Genomic DNA, 16,006 nt, shown 5'->3' on the forward strand with positions numbered 1-16,006 from the left:
CAATCAGTTGGGATTGCCCACAGTCTTTTTGTGTACCAATAGCCTCTAAACATTTCCAATACCAGGAAAGACAGTGGAGGTGACAAAGTGCACCACTGCCAAGTACCCCAATATAGAGGGAGGACTTGGCTAAAGTAGACTGGAAACAAAGATTTTATGGTGGGACAGTTGACGAGCAGTGGAGGACTTTCAAAGCAATTTTTCAAAGTGCTCAGCAAAAGTATATTCCAGTGAAAAGGAAGGACTGGAAGAAAAGGGGTAATCTGCCATGGGTGTCTAAGGAAATAAGGGAGGCTATCAAATTGAAAGAGAAGGCATACAAAGTGGCCAAAAACAGCATGAAACTAGAAGATTGGGAAAACTTTAAAGGTCAACAGAAAGCCACAAAAAGAGCTATAAAGAAAAGTAAGATAGAACATGAGAAAAAACTAGCACAGAATATAAAGACAGATAGCAAAAGTTTCTATAAATATATAAAACGAAAAAGAGTGGCTAAAGTCAACGTTGGTCCTTTAGAGGGGGAATTTAGTTATGGGATATGATGAAATGGCCAAGGCATTGAACAGGTATTTTGTATTGGTCTTCACAGTGGAGAACACTAATAACATGCCAATAATTGACAAAGAGACGAATGTAGGTGAGGACCTGGAAACAATCATTATTATGGAAGAGGTAGTGTTGGGCAAGCTAATGGAGCTAAGGATTGATAAGTCTCCTGGCCCTGATGGAATGCATCCCAGGGTACTAAAAGAGATGGCGGGAGAAATAGCAGGTGCACTGGTGGTAATTTTCCAAAATTCGCTGGACTCTGGGGTAGTCCCAGCAGATTGGAAAACAGCAGATGTGACACCACTGTTTAAAAAGGGAGGTAGACAAAAGATGGGGAATTATAGACCGGTTAGCTTAACCTCCGTAGTGGGGAAGATGCTTGAGTCTATTATCAAGGAAGAAATAGCAGGGCATCTCAATAGAAATTGTCCCGTTGGGCAGACGCAGCATGGGTTCATGAAGGGCAGGTCATGCTTGACAAATCTTTTGGAATTCTATGATGCCATTACGAGCAAGGTGGACAATGGGGACCCAGAGGATGTGGTGTACCTAGATTTCCAAAAGGCCTTCGACAAGGTGCCGCACAAGAGGCTGCTGCATAAGATAAGGATGCATGGCGTTAGGGGTAAAGTATTCGCATGGATAGAGGATTGGTTGACTAACAGGAAGCAGAGAGTGGGGATAAATGAGTGCTATTCTGGTTGGCAATCAGTCAGTCGTGGTGTGCCTCAGGGATCGGTGTTGGGACCGCAATTATTTACAATTTATATAGATGATTTGGAGTTGGGGACCACGTGGAGGTTGTCAAAGTTTGCAGATGACACTAAGATGAGTGGCAGAGCAAAGTGTGCAGATGACTGTGAAACTTTGCAGAGGAACATAGATACATTGAGTGAGTGGGCAAAGGTCTGGCAGATGGAATACAATGTTAATAAATGTGAAGTCATTCATTTCGGTAGGAGTAACGGTAAAAAGGATTATTACTTGAATGGTAAAAAGTTGCAGCATGCTGCTATGCAGAGGGACCTGGGTGTCCTTGTGCATGAATCGCAGAAGGTTGGTCTGCAGGTACAGCAAGTAATTAGGAAGGCAAATGGAATTTTGTCCTTCATTGCTAAAGGGATTGAGTTTAAAAGCAGAGAGGTTATGTTGCAGCTGTATAAGGTACTGGTGAGGCCGCACCTGGAGTAATGTGTGCAGTTTTGGTCTCCTGACTTGAGAAAGGATGTACTGGCACTGGAGAGGGTGCAGAGGAGGTTCACTAGGTTGATTCCGGAGTTGAGGGGGTTGGCTTATGAGGAGAGACTGAGTAGATTGGGATTATATTCATTGGAATTCAGAAGAATGAGGGGAGATCTTCTAGAAACATATAAAATTATGAAGGGAATAGATAAGATACAAGTAGAGAGGATGTTTCCACTGGCAGGTGAAGCTAGGACAAGAGGGCATAGCCTCAAGATTAGAGGGAGCAGATTTAGGACTGAATTAAGAAGGAACTTCTTCACCCAGAGGGTTGTTAATCTATGGAATTCCTTGCCCAGTGAAGTAGTTGACGCTTCTTCAGTAAACATTTTTAAAGCTAAGGTAGATATCTTTTTGAACAATAAAGGAATTAAGGGGTACGGTGAGAGCGCGGGTAAGTGGATCTGAGTCCACGAAAAGATCAGCCATGATCTTATTGAATGGCGGAGCAGGCTCGAGGGGCCGGACGGCCTACTCCTGCTCCTAGTTCTTATGATCTTATGAGACAGGATTTGGAAGATACTTGGCAATTAGTAATAACACTGTCGTGGGTTCACTGCATGAAATAAGCACCCATTTTACAAAAGTGGGAAGAATTAATATTTAACTTGCTGCTGACATGTAAATGATAAATAATATTTAAAACTAATTTATGCTGGCAGGCATTTACTGTAAAGTCTAATGTTGCATTATAAACACCTCCAGTACAGATTTTCCTGGAAATCTAACAGCCCAGTTCAGATTCTCTAAGGTGTCTGCGGTATTTTTTCAATACTCATGGACTCCTGCTGAAGCTGATAAATTACTTCTCAGCTGTTCATTTCAGAAAAGACCATTTCAGGTCAAATAAGGCTAAGGATTATGTTGAGTCTAAAGTGCTGGCCACATAAAAGCTTTAATATGCACAATAACTCAATTCTCCTTGTGCAAGTTTTTCTTAATCTATCAGCATTTTCAAATGCAGGCTATACTCCTATTGTTGAAATGTGAGTTAAAGTTGATCTACCTTGGATAACTATCTCTGCTGTGTTTTATTGTATGTGCAGTATACGTAAGATTGATGAATTTTTCTTGACATAGATATATAACTGTGCATGATTCAATAACAGGCTTTATCTGCTGATGAAGTAACAGAATACACGATGAGGGACACTATGATACAATTCACCCTAAGAAGGAACAACCAGGATAATTCACATAACTTCAGTGGGCAGGACACAGGGCTGAATTTTATTGGGGTGCCGCGCTGCACGGTGGCATCCTTTAAACTCAGCGCGGCACCCGCATTTAGCAGCGGCCGCTGAGCCCCCACGATATTAATTGCAGGGGCTCATTTCCATGGAGGCCGTACGCCGCCCTCCCCATATTAAGTGGGGAGAGGCGGGACATTTGGCACAGCAAGAGTTTTGGACAGCTGTGCAGCAGGTGCTGTGGCCCTATTTTAAGCACCCCAGCACCTGCTTCCTGACAGCTGTCAAAGAATACTTACCTGTCTGCTGAAGAGTGGGGCTGCTGTCAATCTGTCAGAAAAGCAGAAAGTGCTGCAGAAATCCAGCAGGTCAGGCAGCATCTGTGGAGAGAAGCAGAATTAACTTGTCCCAGTTCACAGACCTGAAAGTTAACTCTGCCTCTCTCTCCACAGAGGCTGCCTGACCTGCTGAGTGACCCCAGCACTTTCTACTTTGCCTCCACATACTTACCCTGCTATGTCCCAGTGTCCTGTGAAGTTGTGATCCTCTTCTTCCACTCAAATGTAACATTCCTTCTTGTAGGCGTGCCGCATCTGGGTGAATAATCTTAAATTTACACATTCCAGGACGTGAGACTTAAATAGACCATAAAAGGTATTATAGAGAACACACTGATACAAATGGGAATGCACGTGTGTCACAGCAATGTAAATACGTCTTTCACTAAATGTTTCTCACCAACATGTTGTCCTTTTCTCTGTGCGAATGATGTGTGTCAGCATGTAGAGCCAATGTCACATCCCTTTGCACCGTTGGCCCTTCAGAAGAGCCAAAGTATGAAATAACATGATTGCCATGCCACCATTACTCATGAGCATCTCCACAGACTCAGTGACATGGACATTGGCTCAGTCAGCTGCTGCCTCTAATGGTCTACACAGGGATGCTGCAAATGTAGACTGGTGCACAGCAGGTGAGCGAGGGTGATGTGTGGCTTGCAGAGCTCATGTCAATTCCTATGGAACAGCCAGCCTTTGTCTGATAAGCCACTTCCCTACATCCCTACCTCACTGCTATCCCTGTGTGTAAAGCCTGGGTGCCATCTGCGCTCCCGTGCGTTTTTCATATTGTAGGTCCTCAGTGTTCTCATAGTCCGAGGAGGAATCATGTTGATGTCATCGTGCCAGGCCTGGCCCCTATTGAGTGCGTATTTGCGCAGAGCAGCAAAGAAAGGAACTCGCCTTTTCAGCCTGTAGTACAGGGCATCACCCCATCCATCCAGGCATTGGAGGTGCTCTTTTCAGCATGCTGATCTCCTGCTCAATTGTGGCTCATGTAGTTCAGTGGCTGCTGTTGTACCTCTCCTCTGCAGCAGTGGTGGAGTCTCTCCCTGGTGTCTGGAGCCATGTCTGCAAAGGATAGTCCTTATCTCCAAGAAGCCACCCCTCCATCTGAGCCAGTTCAGTGAACAGCGGTGGCAGCCGGGACTAGCGCAAGACCCTGGTGTCATGGCAGCTGCCTGAGAAGCGATCACACATTCGTTACAAACATCTGCATTGTTCACGTACCAGCTTCACTGAGATTGAGAGAGCTCCTTTAATGGTGACATCTGCAGGTGGTAGCCTGGCTGTAGGCCTGATGGCCAGATGAGTGCAGCCTATGAACGTTGCAACCTATGGTTCTCCGGCAATGGTGCCAAAGCCAATGGCCCTCTGGGCCTGGCTGAGAGAGTCTGTCCTGAAGCAGACATACTCACTGGCCTTCCAGTGCAGGGCATTGGTGAACTCCCTGACGCAGCCGTGCACTGCTGACTGTGTGACCCCACAAAGGTCTCTGTTGGGCCCCTGAAAGACTGCAGAGGCATCAGGCTTGAGAACCACTGCCACTATGAGGAACAAAGGAATGGGATGTCCATGTCACCACTCTCTCTCTCTATATGCGCAATCTCCTCTGACACTAGTGCTCTGACATCCGATGGCATGTCATGTGGGGCCTGTCAATGCATGGCAAATGTAATGGCGAGCTCCCCTTGGGGGCTGCTGCTCACGACCGGGGGCAGCCACGTGGATCACACCTGCCTGTTGGTATTGCCTCTGGTGCATATGGATCCTCACGTGCAGAGGATCACACAATGTAGGATGAGTCATACCTATTTCCAAGTGATAAATAAAGTTGAACCCTGCATATATTCGAAGGTTTCTAATAGGGCAGGGATTGGTGTTGATGGGTACATTAGCTGCTTTCCTGGATTATCTATGTGGTGTGCCATGGCATTGCCCATCTTGGCCAACACTCAGTGGCACAGCATGACCACATCAAAATCCTACTAGCTGAATCGATTGCCCCCACCATCCATATAACATTAATGCTCCTGCCCTTTCTGGCACCTCCCCACACACACTGTGCCTAGTGTGCCATTGCCCCCTCACAAACACATAGTGTACACTGTTAACGGAGTGATGGTACATGGTACTTCCTTTCATGCCAGCACAGCTTTCCCTCCAGCAATCACAGACCCCCTCCCTTTCAGAATGCAGAGTGAGACCCCTGAATAACAGAACTTGCATTCGCTGGCGACAACTTATGCCTCTGAGGACTCACCGGCTTTTCAAATTGTGAGCAGGACGGCACATGATGGCCACCCGCTCAGCGAAAAATCTGGAAGTGTCAGTGAATAGGCGGCGGGCTGCGTAATCAGCATAGGTAAGTACTCTTTACCATATGCTAATTGTGGTGCCGCCGTGCGGTGGGGGGAGCTGCACCGAGATCCCGCCGCTGCCAGTAATATGCGGTGGGCCCTTCTTGACGTCGCTGGTTCAAGCGGGCCTCTCTCTGCAGCATTTTACCGAGGGGCCTGTAAAATTCAGCCCAAAGAGTGGGACTTTATATCCAATAGTTCTTCTTTAACACTTAGAATCAGAGAATCAAAGAAAGTTTAAGACACAGAAAAGGCCACTTGGCCCATCGTGTCTGTGCCAGCTGAGAGACGATCCACCAATTCTAATCCCACCTTCCAGTATTTGTTCTGTAGCCCTGCAGATTACAGTGCTTGAGGTGCATATCCAGATTCCTTTTGAATGAGTTTGAGGGTTCTGCCTCAACTACCCTTTCAGGCAGTGAGTTCCAGACGCCCACCACTCTCTGGGTGAAAAGGTTTTTCCTCATCTCCTGTCTAATTTTTCTATTTTTGCCTTGTTTGACTTTCCCAAATGCATCACCTCACACTTCTCCAAGTTGAATTCCATTTGCCACTTTTCTGCCATCTGACCAGACCATCAATATCTTCCTGCAGCCTACAGCTATCCTCTCTATCTACCATACGGCAAATCTTTGTGTTGTCTGCAAGCTTCTTGATCATGCCCCCGACATTTATGTCCAAATCATTGATATATACCACAAAAAGCAGGGACCCAGTACTGAGCCCTGTGCAACGCCACTGCAAATAGCCCTCCAATCACTAAAACACCCATCAACAATTACCCTTTAGTTCCTGCCACTGATCTAATTTTGTATCCGCCTTGCTGCATTTCCCTGGATCCCATGGGATTTTATTGTTTTAACCAGACTGCCATGTGGGACCTTGTCAAAAGCCTCGCTAACATCCCTGTAGACCACATCAACTGTGCTACCCTCATCTATCTTCCTTGTTACTTCAAAAAATTTGATCAAGTTGGTCAAACAAGATCTTCCCTTAACTAATCCATGCTGACTATCCTTGATTAACCTGTGCCTTTCTAAGTGACAGTTTACCCTGTCTCTCAGAATAGATTCCAATAATTTGCCCACAACTCAGGTTAGACTGGCGTGTAATTATTTGGTCTATCCTTCGCTCCCTTTTTAAACAGAGGTACAACGTTAGCAGTTCTCCAATCCTCTGGCACCACACCTGTATCTAGTGAGGACTGGAAAATGATGGTCAGACCTTCTGCTATTTCCTCTCTTCCTCCTTTTAACAGCCTATGGTACATTTCACCTGGTCCTTATGCTTTATCAACTTTCAAGGATGCTAATCCCATGAATACTTCCTCTCTCCCTATGTTTATCACATCTAATACTTCGCACTCCTCCTCCTTAACTACAATATTTGCATCGTCCCCCTCTTTTGTGAAGGCAGACGCAAAGTATTCATTAAGAATACTTCCGCCCCGACACATAGGTTACCTTTTTGGTTTTTTATGGGCCCTACTCTCCCCTTTAGAGTCATAGAAACAGGCCCTTCAGCTCACCACGTACATGCCGACTATAATGCCTATCTATACTAATCCCACCTGTCTGCGTTAATTCCATATCCCTCTTTGCCTTGCTCATTCAAATACCTGTCCAAATGCCTCTTAAATGTTGCTACTGTTCCTGCCTCCACCAACTCCTCAGGCATCTCATTCCAGATACCCACTATTCTTTGTGTGAAAAATGTGCCCCTTTGATCCCCTTTAAACCTCCTCCCTCTCACCTTAAATCTATGCCCTCGAGTTTTAGTCACCCCTACCATGGGAAACAGACTCTGGCTATCTACCCTATCTATGCCTCTCATAATTTTATATACCTCTATCATGTCCCCTCTCAGCCTCCTTCGCTCCAGGAAAAACAGACCCAGCCTATCCAATCTCTCTTTATAACTCAACCCTCCAAACCAGGCAACATCCTTGTGAATCTTTTCTGCACCCTCTCTAGCTTAATCACATCTTTCCTGTAGTGCAGCGACCAGAACTGCACACAGTACTCCAAATGCGGCCTAACCAACATTATGTACAACTGTAACATGACATCCCAACTCTTGTACTCAATGCCTCGGCCGATGAAGGCAAGCATGCCATATGCCTTCTTCACCACCCTGTCTACCTGTGTTGCCACTTTCAGCGAACTATGTACTTGCACCCCAAGGTCTCTCTGCTCAATAACACTCCCCAGGGCCCTGCCATTCACTGTATAGGTCCTGCCCTGGTTTAACTTCCCAAAATGCATCACTTCACACTTGTCTGCATTAAATTCCATTTGCCAATCCCTTGCCCACTTTCCCAGTTGATCTATATCCTGTTGTAACCTTAGACAACCTTCTTCACTGTCCACTATGCCATCAATTTTGGTGTCATCTGCAAACTTACTAATCATGCCCCCTACATTCACATCCAAGTCATTAATATATATGACAAACAACAGAGGGCCCAACACCGATCCCTGCGGCACACCACTGGTCACTGGCCTCCAATCTGAAAAACAACCCTCCACTACCACCCTCTGCCTCCTATCACAAAGCCAATTTTATATCCAATTTGCTAGCTCACCCTGGATCCCATGTGTTCGAACCTTCTGGACCAGCCTACCATGCAGGACCTTGTCAAAGTCCTTGCTAAAGTCCATGTAGACAACGTCATCGCCCTGCCCTCGTCAATCCTCTTGGTCACCTCCTCGAAAAACTCAATCAAATTTGTGAGGCATGATTTCCCACGCACAAAGCCATGCTGACTATCCCTAATCAGACCATGCCTTTCCAAATGCATATAAATCCTGTCTGTCAAAATCCCTTCCAATAACTTTCCCACCACTGATGTAAGGCTCACCGGCCTATAGTTGCCTGGCTTATCCCTGCTGCCCTTCTTAAGTAAAGACACAACATTAGCTATCCTCCAGTCTTCTGGTACCTCACCCGTGGCTAATGATGATACAAAAATTTCTGCCAGGGCCCCAGCAATCTCCTCCCTTGCTTCCCATAGCATCCTAGGATACACCTGGTCAGGCCCTGGGGATTTATCCACCTTAATGCACTTCAAAACCTCCAACACCTCCTCCTTTGTAAAGTTGATATGCTCCAGGATATCGCTGTTCCGTCCGTTGAACTCACTAGCTTCCATGACCACCTCCACGGTAAATACTGATGAGAAATATTCATTTAAGACCTCACCCATTTCCCATGGCTCCACACGTAGATTGCCACACTGATCCTTAAGGGGACCTATTCTCTCCTTAGCTACCCTTTTACTGTTGACATACTTATAGAATCTTTTAGGATTCTCCTTTATCTTATCTGCCAGGGAAATCTCATGGCCCCTTTTTGCCCTCCTAATTTCCTTCTTAAGTGTACTCCTACATCTCCTATACTCCTCGAGGGACTCGCGTGATCCCAGCTGCCTATACCTGACATATGCCTCCTTCTTTGTTCTGACCAGACCCTCAATATCCCTCGTCAAGCAAGGTTCCCTAAACTTGCCAGCCTTGCCCTTCCGTCTAACAGGAACATGCCGGCCCTGAACTCTTCCTATCTCACTTTTAAAAGCCTCCCACTTGCCAGACATCCCTTTACCTGTAAACAGCCTCTCCCATTCAACTTTTGAGAGTTCCTGTCTGATGCCATTGAAATTAGCCTTCCCCCAATTTAGGACTTTAACCTGAGGACCAGTCCTATCCTTTTCCATAACTATCTTGAAGCTAATAGAGTTATGGTCACTGGTCCCTAAGTGCTCCCCCACTGACACATCAACCACCTGCCCATCCTCATTTCCTAAGAGGAGGTCAAGTGTAGCCCCTTCTCTAGTAGGGCCATTCATATACTGCTTCAGAAAACTATCCTGGACACACTTAACAAATTCTTCCCCATCTGATCCCTTAGCACTAAGGCAGTCCCAGTCAACATTAGGGAAGTTAAAATCACCTACTATTACAACTCTATAATTCTCACCTATCTGTGATTTCCCTACATATATGCTCCTCCACTTCCCTCTGACTATTGGGGAGCCTATAGTATGATCCCATCAAAGTGATCACCCCTTTCTTATTTCTAAGTTCCACCCACATGGCCTCGCTGGACATTTCCCCCCAGGATATCCTCTCTAAGTACTGCCGTGATGTCCTCCCTAATCAATAGTGCAACTCCCCCTCCTCTCTTACCTCCACCTCTGTCACGCCGGAAGGATTGGTACCCCAGAACATTGAGCTGCCAGTCCTGCCCATTCCTCAACCACGTTTCCGTAATAGCTAAAATATCACAATCCCATGTACCGATCCATGCTCTGAGTTCATCTGCCTTACCTGTAAGGCTTCTTGCATTAAAATAAATGCAGTTTAGCCTATCAGACCTTCCATGCTCCCTGTCCTGCCCCTGCCCGGCCTGCCTACTGGACTTGCTTTAACCTCTACATTTGCCTCAACTATCTCATCGGAGAGACGACTACTTTGGGTCCCACCCCACTGCAAGACTAATTTAACCCTCCCGAGTAGTGCTAGCAAACCTCCCTGCAAGGATATTGGTCCCCTTCCAGTTTAGATGCAACCCGTCCTTGTACTGGTCACCTCTGCACCAGAAGAGATCCCAATGATCCAAGTAGCTGAAGCCCTCCTGCCTACACCAGCTCTTCAGCCACGCATTCATTTGCCTTATCCTCCTATTCCTACCCTCACTAGCATGTGGCACAGGAAGTAATCCTGAGATTACAACCCCAGAGATCCAGCTTTTTAACCTTCTGCCTAACTCCCTATATTCACTTTGCAGGGCCTCATCTCTCTTCCTGCCTATGGACCACGACCTCTGGCTGCTCACCCTCCCCTTTCAGAATGTCTTGCAGCTGCTCTGAGACATCCTTGACCCTAGCACCAGGGAGGTAACATACCATCCTAGTCTCGTTTGTGGCCACAGAAATGCCTATCTGCACCCCTTACAATAGAATCCCCTAGCACTATAGCTCTTCCAACCCTTTTCCTCCCCTGATGTGCAGCAGAGCCCTCTGTGGTGCCACGAACTTGGCTGTTGCTGCTTTCCCCTGGGAGGTAAAAGCCCCCAACAGTATCCAAAGCGGTATATCTGTTTGAGAGGGGGATGGCCACAGGGGACTCCTGCACTACCTGCCTGCGCCTACTACTCTGTCTCGTTCTCACCCATCTCTTTTCTGCCTGTGCAGCCATTACCTGTGGTGTGACCACCTCACTAAACGTGCTATCCACGACGTCCTCAGCATCGCAGATGCTCCACAGTGAATCCACCTGCAGCTCCAGCTCCATAATGTGGGTAGCCAGTAGCTGCAGATGGATACACTTCCTGCACACATGGTCATCGGGGACAATGGAAGTGTCCCTGATTTCCCACATAGCGCAGGAGGAGCATATCACGGGGCTGTGCTCTCCTGCCATGACTTACCCCTAGGTTCATTAGTTACTCCCTGAATTAAAAAATACTAATTACACTAGGGGCTTTGTTCTACCCATTCCAATTTAAAGTCCTTTTTAAAAAAAAAAACACTTTCGTAGTACTCACCTTACCACCAGAGGTTTGATTTTCAACAAAAAAGAACTTTCCCCTTGGTGCATTTAAATATCTTAAAAAATAACAGCTGCTACTCACCAACCAACTTAGTTATCCTCTTACTCTTAATGTTGTCATGCTAGGCCCCCACCTGCCAAGAATGAGGCACATTAATTTTGGCATGAACATTGATTTTCAACTGTTACTGAAGTGAAGGGAGGACTTGTTGAACAGATCAGCTATGGCTGGAAAAGACATTTGCATATTGACAGTGTTTGGAAGGAAAAAAACAGCCATTCCCTGACATTCAACCCACAATGGACTTTTGATCACCAGACGTTGAAAGTGGGGAGCTCACATTCCAGTTTGACTGCTAAGATAGCCGAATACACAAACTGACATGATCAAACCAGCTAGTCACATGACTAACCTGCTGGGCAACCTGAGTTTTTGAATTTGTACAAGCAGTTTGGGCAGAAAGTCTGTTTGCTCCTGGACTGAGAAGATCTCTTTCCTGTCTGCTCCCATCTCTTTCTCACAAGCCTCTGAATCCACTGAAGACACATGAACACCAAGAGAGAAAAGTCTCCTACAGCGAACAAGGTTTAAGAAGAATACCGGGCTCCAACGAAAAGCAAGATCTACCTTCAATCAAGGGCTCTACAGTGAGCTTGAAGAACTGTAACAACTCTTCAGATATTTCCACAAACCTTTCCACTTTATTTTTCTTCTGCTCTTTTCTGTCTCTATTTGCATGTGTATCGCATATGCATGCTAGCGTGGGGGTGTCGTGTATCCGTAGGCGTTAACAAAATTAGAGTTTAAGTTTATGTTGAATAAATTTCAACTTTTCTTCTTTAAATCTGAGAGAGCCTGTTTGTGCTGGTTTCTTTGCCTTATAATTGGAAAGTGGGGAACAAGGATTCACCAAGGGGGAGCTAAAAAAACATGGTGTTAAAAATTAAAGCCTGTTACCATAGACCAGGTGAAGACTGAAAGGGAACCCTAGACCTCTTTCTCACCTGGTCGTAAAAATGTATTGATAAAACATCTTTGGGTTCACCTTGATTTTACTTGACAATATTCTTTCATGCACTCTCTTTGCTTTCCTAATTTCCTTTTTGATTTCACCCCTCCACTTTCTATACTCCTCTCAGCTTTCTGTAGTATTGAGTTCTCGGTGTCAGACATAAGCTTTCCTTTTCTGCCTTATCTTACCTTGTAGGCTCCTTGACATCCATGGGGGCTCTAGATTTGGCCGTCTCACCCTTTTTCATTGTGGGAACATGTTTACTCTGAAGCCCTTGAATCTCCTCTTTGAATGCCTCCCACTGTTCTGACACTGATTGATTTACCTTCAAGTAGCTGTTTCCAGTCCACTTTCGCTGAATCACTCCTCAGCTTAGTAAAATTGGCCTTGCCCCAATTGAGAACTCTAACTCCTCTTCTATCTCTGTCCTTTTCCATAATTATGTTAAAACTGACTGAATTATGATCACTACCACCAAAATGCTCTCCCACTGCCACTCCTTCCATCTGCCCATCTTCATTTCCTAAAACTAAGTCTAAAACTGCGTCCTCTCTTGTTGGACTTGCTACATACTGGGCAAAAAAGTTCTCCTGAATGCACCTCAAGAATTCTGCTTCCTCAATTCCTTTCACACTAAAACTATCCCAGTTAATATTGGGGTAGTTAAAGTTCCCTACTATTATTGCCCTATTATTCTTGCACTTCTCAGAGATTTGCCTACATATCTCCTACTCTTCTATCTCCCTCTGACTGTTTGGGGGTCTACAATACACTCCCAGCAATGTGATTGCCCCTTTTTTGTTCCTTAGTTCAATTCATATGGCCTCATTTGATAAACATTCCAACATATCATCCCTCCTCACAGCTGTAATAGTTTCCTTGACCAAAATTGTCACTCCGCCTCCTTTCGTATCCCCTCCCTATCGCGTCCGAAAACCCTGTAACCAGGAACGTTGAGCTGCCATTCCTGTCCCTCCTTAAGTCATGTTTCTGTAATAACGATGATATCATACTGCCACGTGTCTATCTGTGCCCTCAGCTTATCTTTATTTGCTATATTCCTTGCATTGAAATAGATACCCTTGAGCACTGCCAAACTCTTTTTTTTTCTAACCTTTGTTTCCTTTGTCTTCCAAACTCATCCATTAATTTTCTGCCTTCCATTTTAATTTCTGATTTTTGTCCCAGCTGAGTCTACCCTCAGGTCCCCATCCTCCTGTCAAACTAGTTTAAACCTTCTCCAACAGCATTAGCAAAATGTCCTGCAAGGAACTCGATCCCAACTTTGTTCAGGTGCAGCCCATCCGGCCTGTACAGATCCCATCTCCCTCAGAGCTGGTCCCAATGTCCCAGCAATCTAAAGCCCTCCCTCCTGCACCATCTTTACAGCCATGCATTCATCTGTCTTATCCTTCTATTTCTATACTCACTTGCGCGTGGCACTGGGAGTAATCCGGAGATTACTACTTTTGAGGTCCTGTTTGCTAATTTCTTACCTAGCTGCCTAATTCTGACTGCAGGACCACATTCCTCTTTCTACCTAGGCCGTTGGTTCCAATGTGGACCACGACTGCTGGCTGTTCACCCTCCCCCTTCAGGATGCTCTGCAGCCACTCAGTGACATCCTTGATCCTGCACCTGGGAAGCAACACACCATCCTGGATTCATGTCTGCAGCCACAGAAATGCCTGGTCTTGGTCTAGTGTGATTGCTATTGTTGTAACTATTTTTCCTTGCTACACCATGTGCTGAAAATTGATTCGTTAGATTTAATAAAACCATGTTCAGTTTCACACTGGTTGTATTATCTACATTGAAGATATGTAACTGGTTTACAATCTGACCTCCTCACTTCCATGTTTTACAGCCATGGAAGACATGATCCAGGAGCCACTGTCCATACTCTGAGACTAAGTGGGGAGGATTTTCCTTTATCAGTAGATTCTCCACAGGCCCTTCTCAGTACTTTTATATAGACAGTAGGGATTGCAGCAATAGATCATGGAACCACATCAGCTCCACAAGACAAATATTGCTTCTTCTACATCTCACCTCTCTCCAAGAGACTGATCCAATCAGCTTTGTAACTACTTCATAAAGGCACAAACCAAAAGCATGGCTGTGTGAAATCCTGTGACTCTAAGACACACGCGGACACGGTCACTTTAATAATCTGATTTATTTGGGTTCAGCACAGTTCACGGGATAGTTTAGTTCAGCTGTCAAACCACTCATCACAGATGCAAAATTAGTAATCTTCCTCCACATTGCTCTGAGATGTTGTCACTCCGAGTTCTCTGTGGGAGTTCTGTGAGCAATACTCAGTCCTAAGGTGGACCTTGATCCAGAGTATTGAATATATTTAAGGCTGACATAGACAGATTTTTGGTGTCTCAGGGAATCAAGGGATATGGGGAGTGGATGGGAAAGTGGAGTCGAAGCTGAAGATCAGCCAGACTGTATTGAATGGTGGAGTAGGCTCGACGGGCCCTATGGTTTACTCCTGCTATTTCTTATACTCTTATGTTCTTAGTATCACTCTGTAGAGGATCTGTATAATGTTTCAGCACGTGTACTTTGTAGGTCTGTGAACAAAAGAGAGGGACATGCAAAACAATTTCTTATGCATTGATAACATTATATTCTTAATTTTGTATTGTTATGATCAGGTGAGTAGGGGTCGAAAGGCTCTCCTCTTGTCCCTCTCCTTGTATGACCGCAACAGGGTTTATTTATTTTAAACAGTGGATGTGCTTACCAATTCAGTGAGTGTTTAACCCTTTATGTGCTATAATTATCAAAGAACCAATCAGACAGGTTTTCTGGAGATAAAACAAGAAAGGGGTTAATTTATTGTACTTAAAACCAAAACTCGATCTTGGTAAAATAATAAACTGCGCTCCAACTTTCACTCACACAGACACACTGACATACATACACACATACATACACATACAAGAATCACACACATACAAATAGGTTACAGATTGAAGAAGAATAGATTGGTTGGATTAGAGTCTGGAACAATAAAAAAGACTATACAGTCTGTGGAGTCTGGTAATTCAGTTGTATTCCAGATGAATTCGTGGTCCTGAAGTTCCTGGCTGGTAGATGTTTACCAGACATACGTTTTCACCTCAATACATTTGTACGTATGGTATTTAGATGCAAACTGCGGTGGCCATTTTGGCTGCTAGCAGTGGTCTTTTATCAGTTTTTTTTTTTTACCTCTTGTTTCTTTTTAAAGTTTAATTCAGGTTTCCAACTGATGGATTAAAAAAATCATTTGGCATAGCACGTGTTCATGACCGTATCAATATATGGAAATTGAGTATTTCTGCTATGAAACTGGTATTGCCATCCCTTCGAGCTGTGCATTCCTTACTCCAGTGCATATGACAGAGTATTTCTTTATAATATAAGGAAACACAGAACAAGAAAAAGCAATTGAGTACAACAAATCTGCTATATTCATAGATCATTTACCTTCTACTCTATTATTGATTCTATTCCACCTGTTTAAGCTCCAGTGAAATAAATTTCCACAAATGCTTGGCATGGTATCTAACCACCATTCAATCTCTGTGTGCTGCCATCCCCAAATTCATTATGCCTCATTATGTGTTTAGTCATTAACTCAATAGCATGCAATTTATATAATAAAACAGATCTATTGTTGCTGGTGATGCAGACACTTGTGTACTACCAACACATCCTGTAAGACTTCAAATCCTTTTCAAACAAATACATGAAGGATAAAAAGCT

Source organism: Heterodontus francisci, chromosome 4 (assembly GCF_036365525.1).
Source record: "Heterodontus francisci isolate sHetFra1 chromosome 4, sHetFra1.hap1, whole genome shotgun sequence".
Classification (NCBI taxonomy): domain Eukaryota; kingdom Metazoa; phylum Chordata; class Chondrichthyes; order Heterodontiformes; family Heterodontidae; genus Heterodontus; species Heterodontus francisci.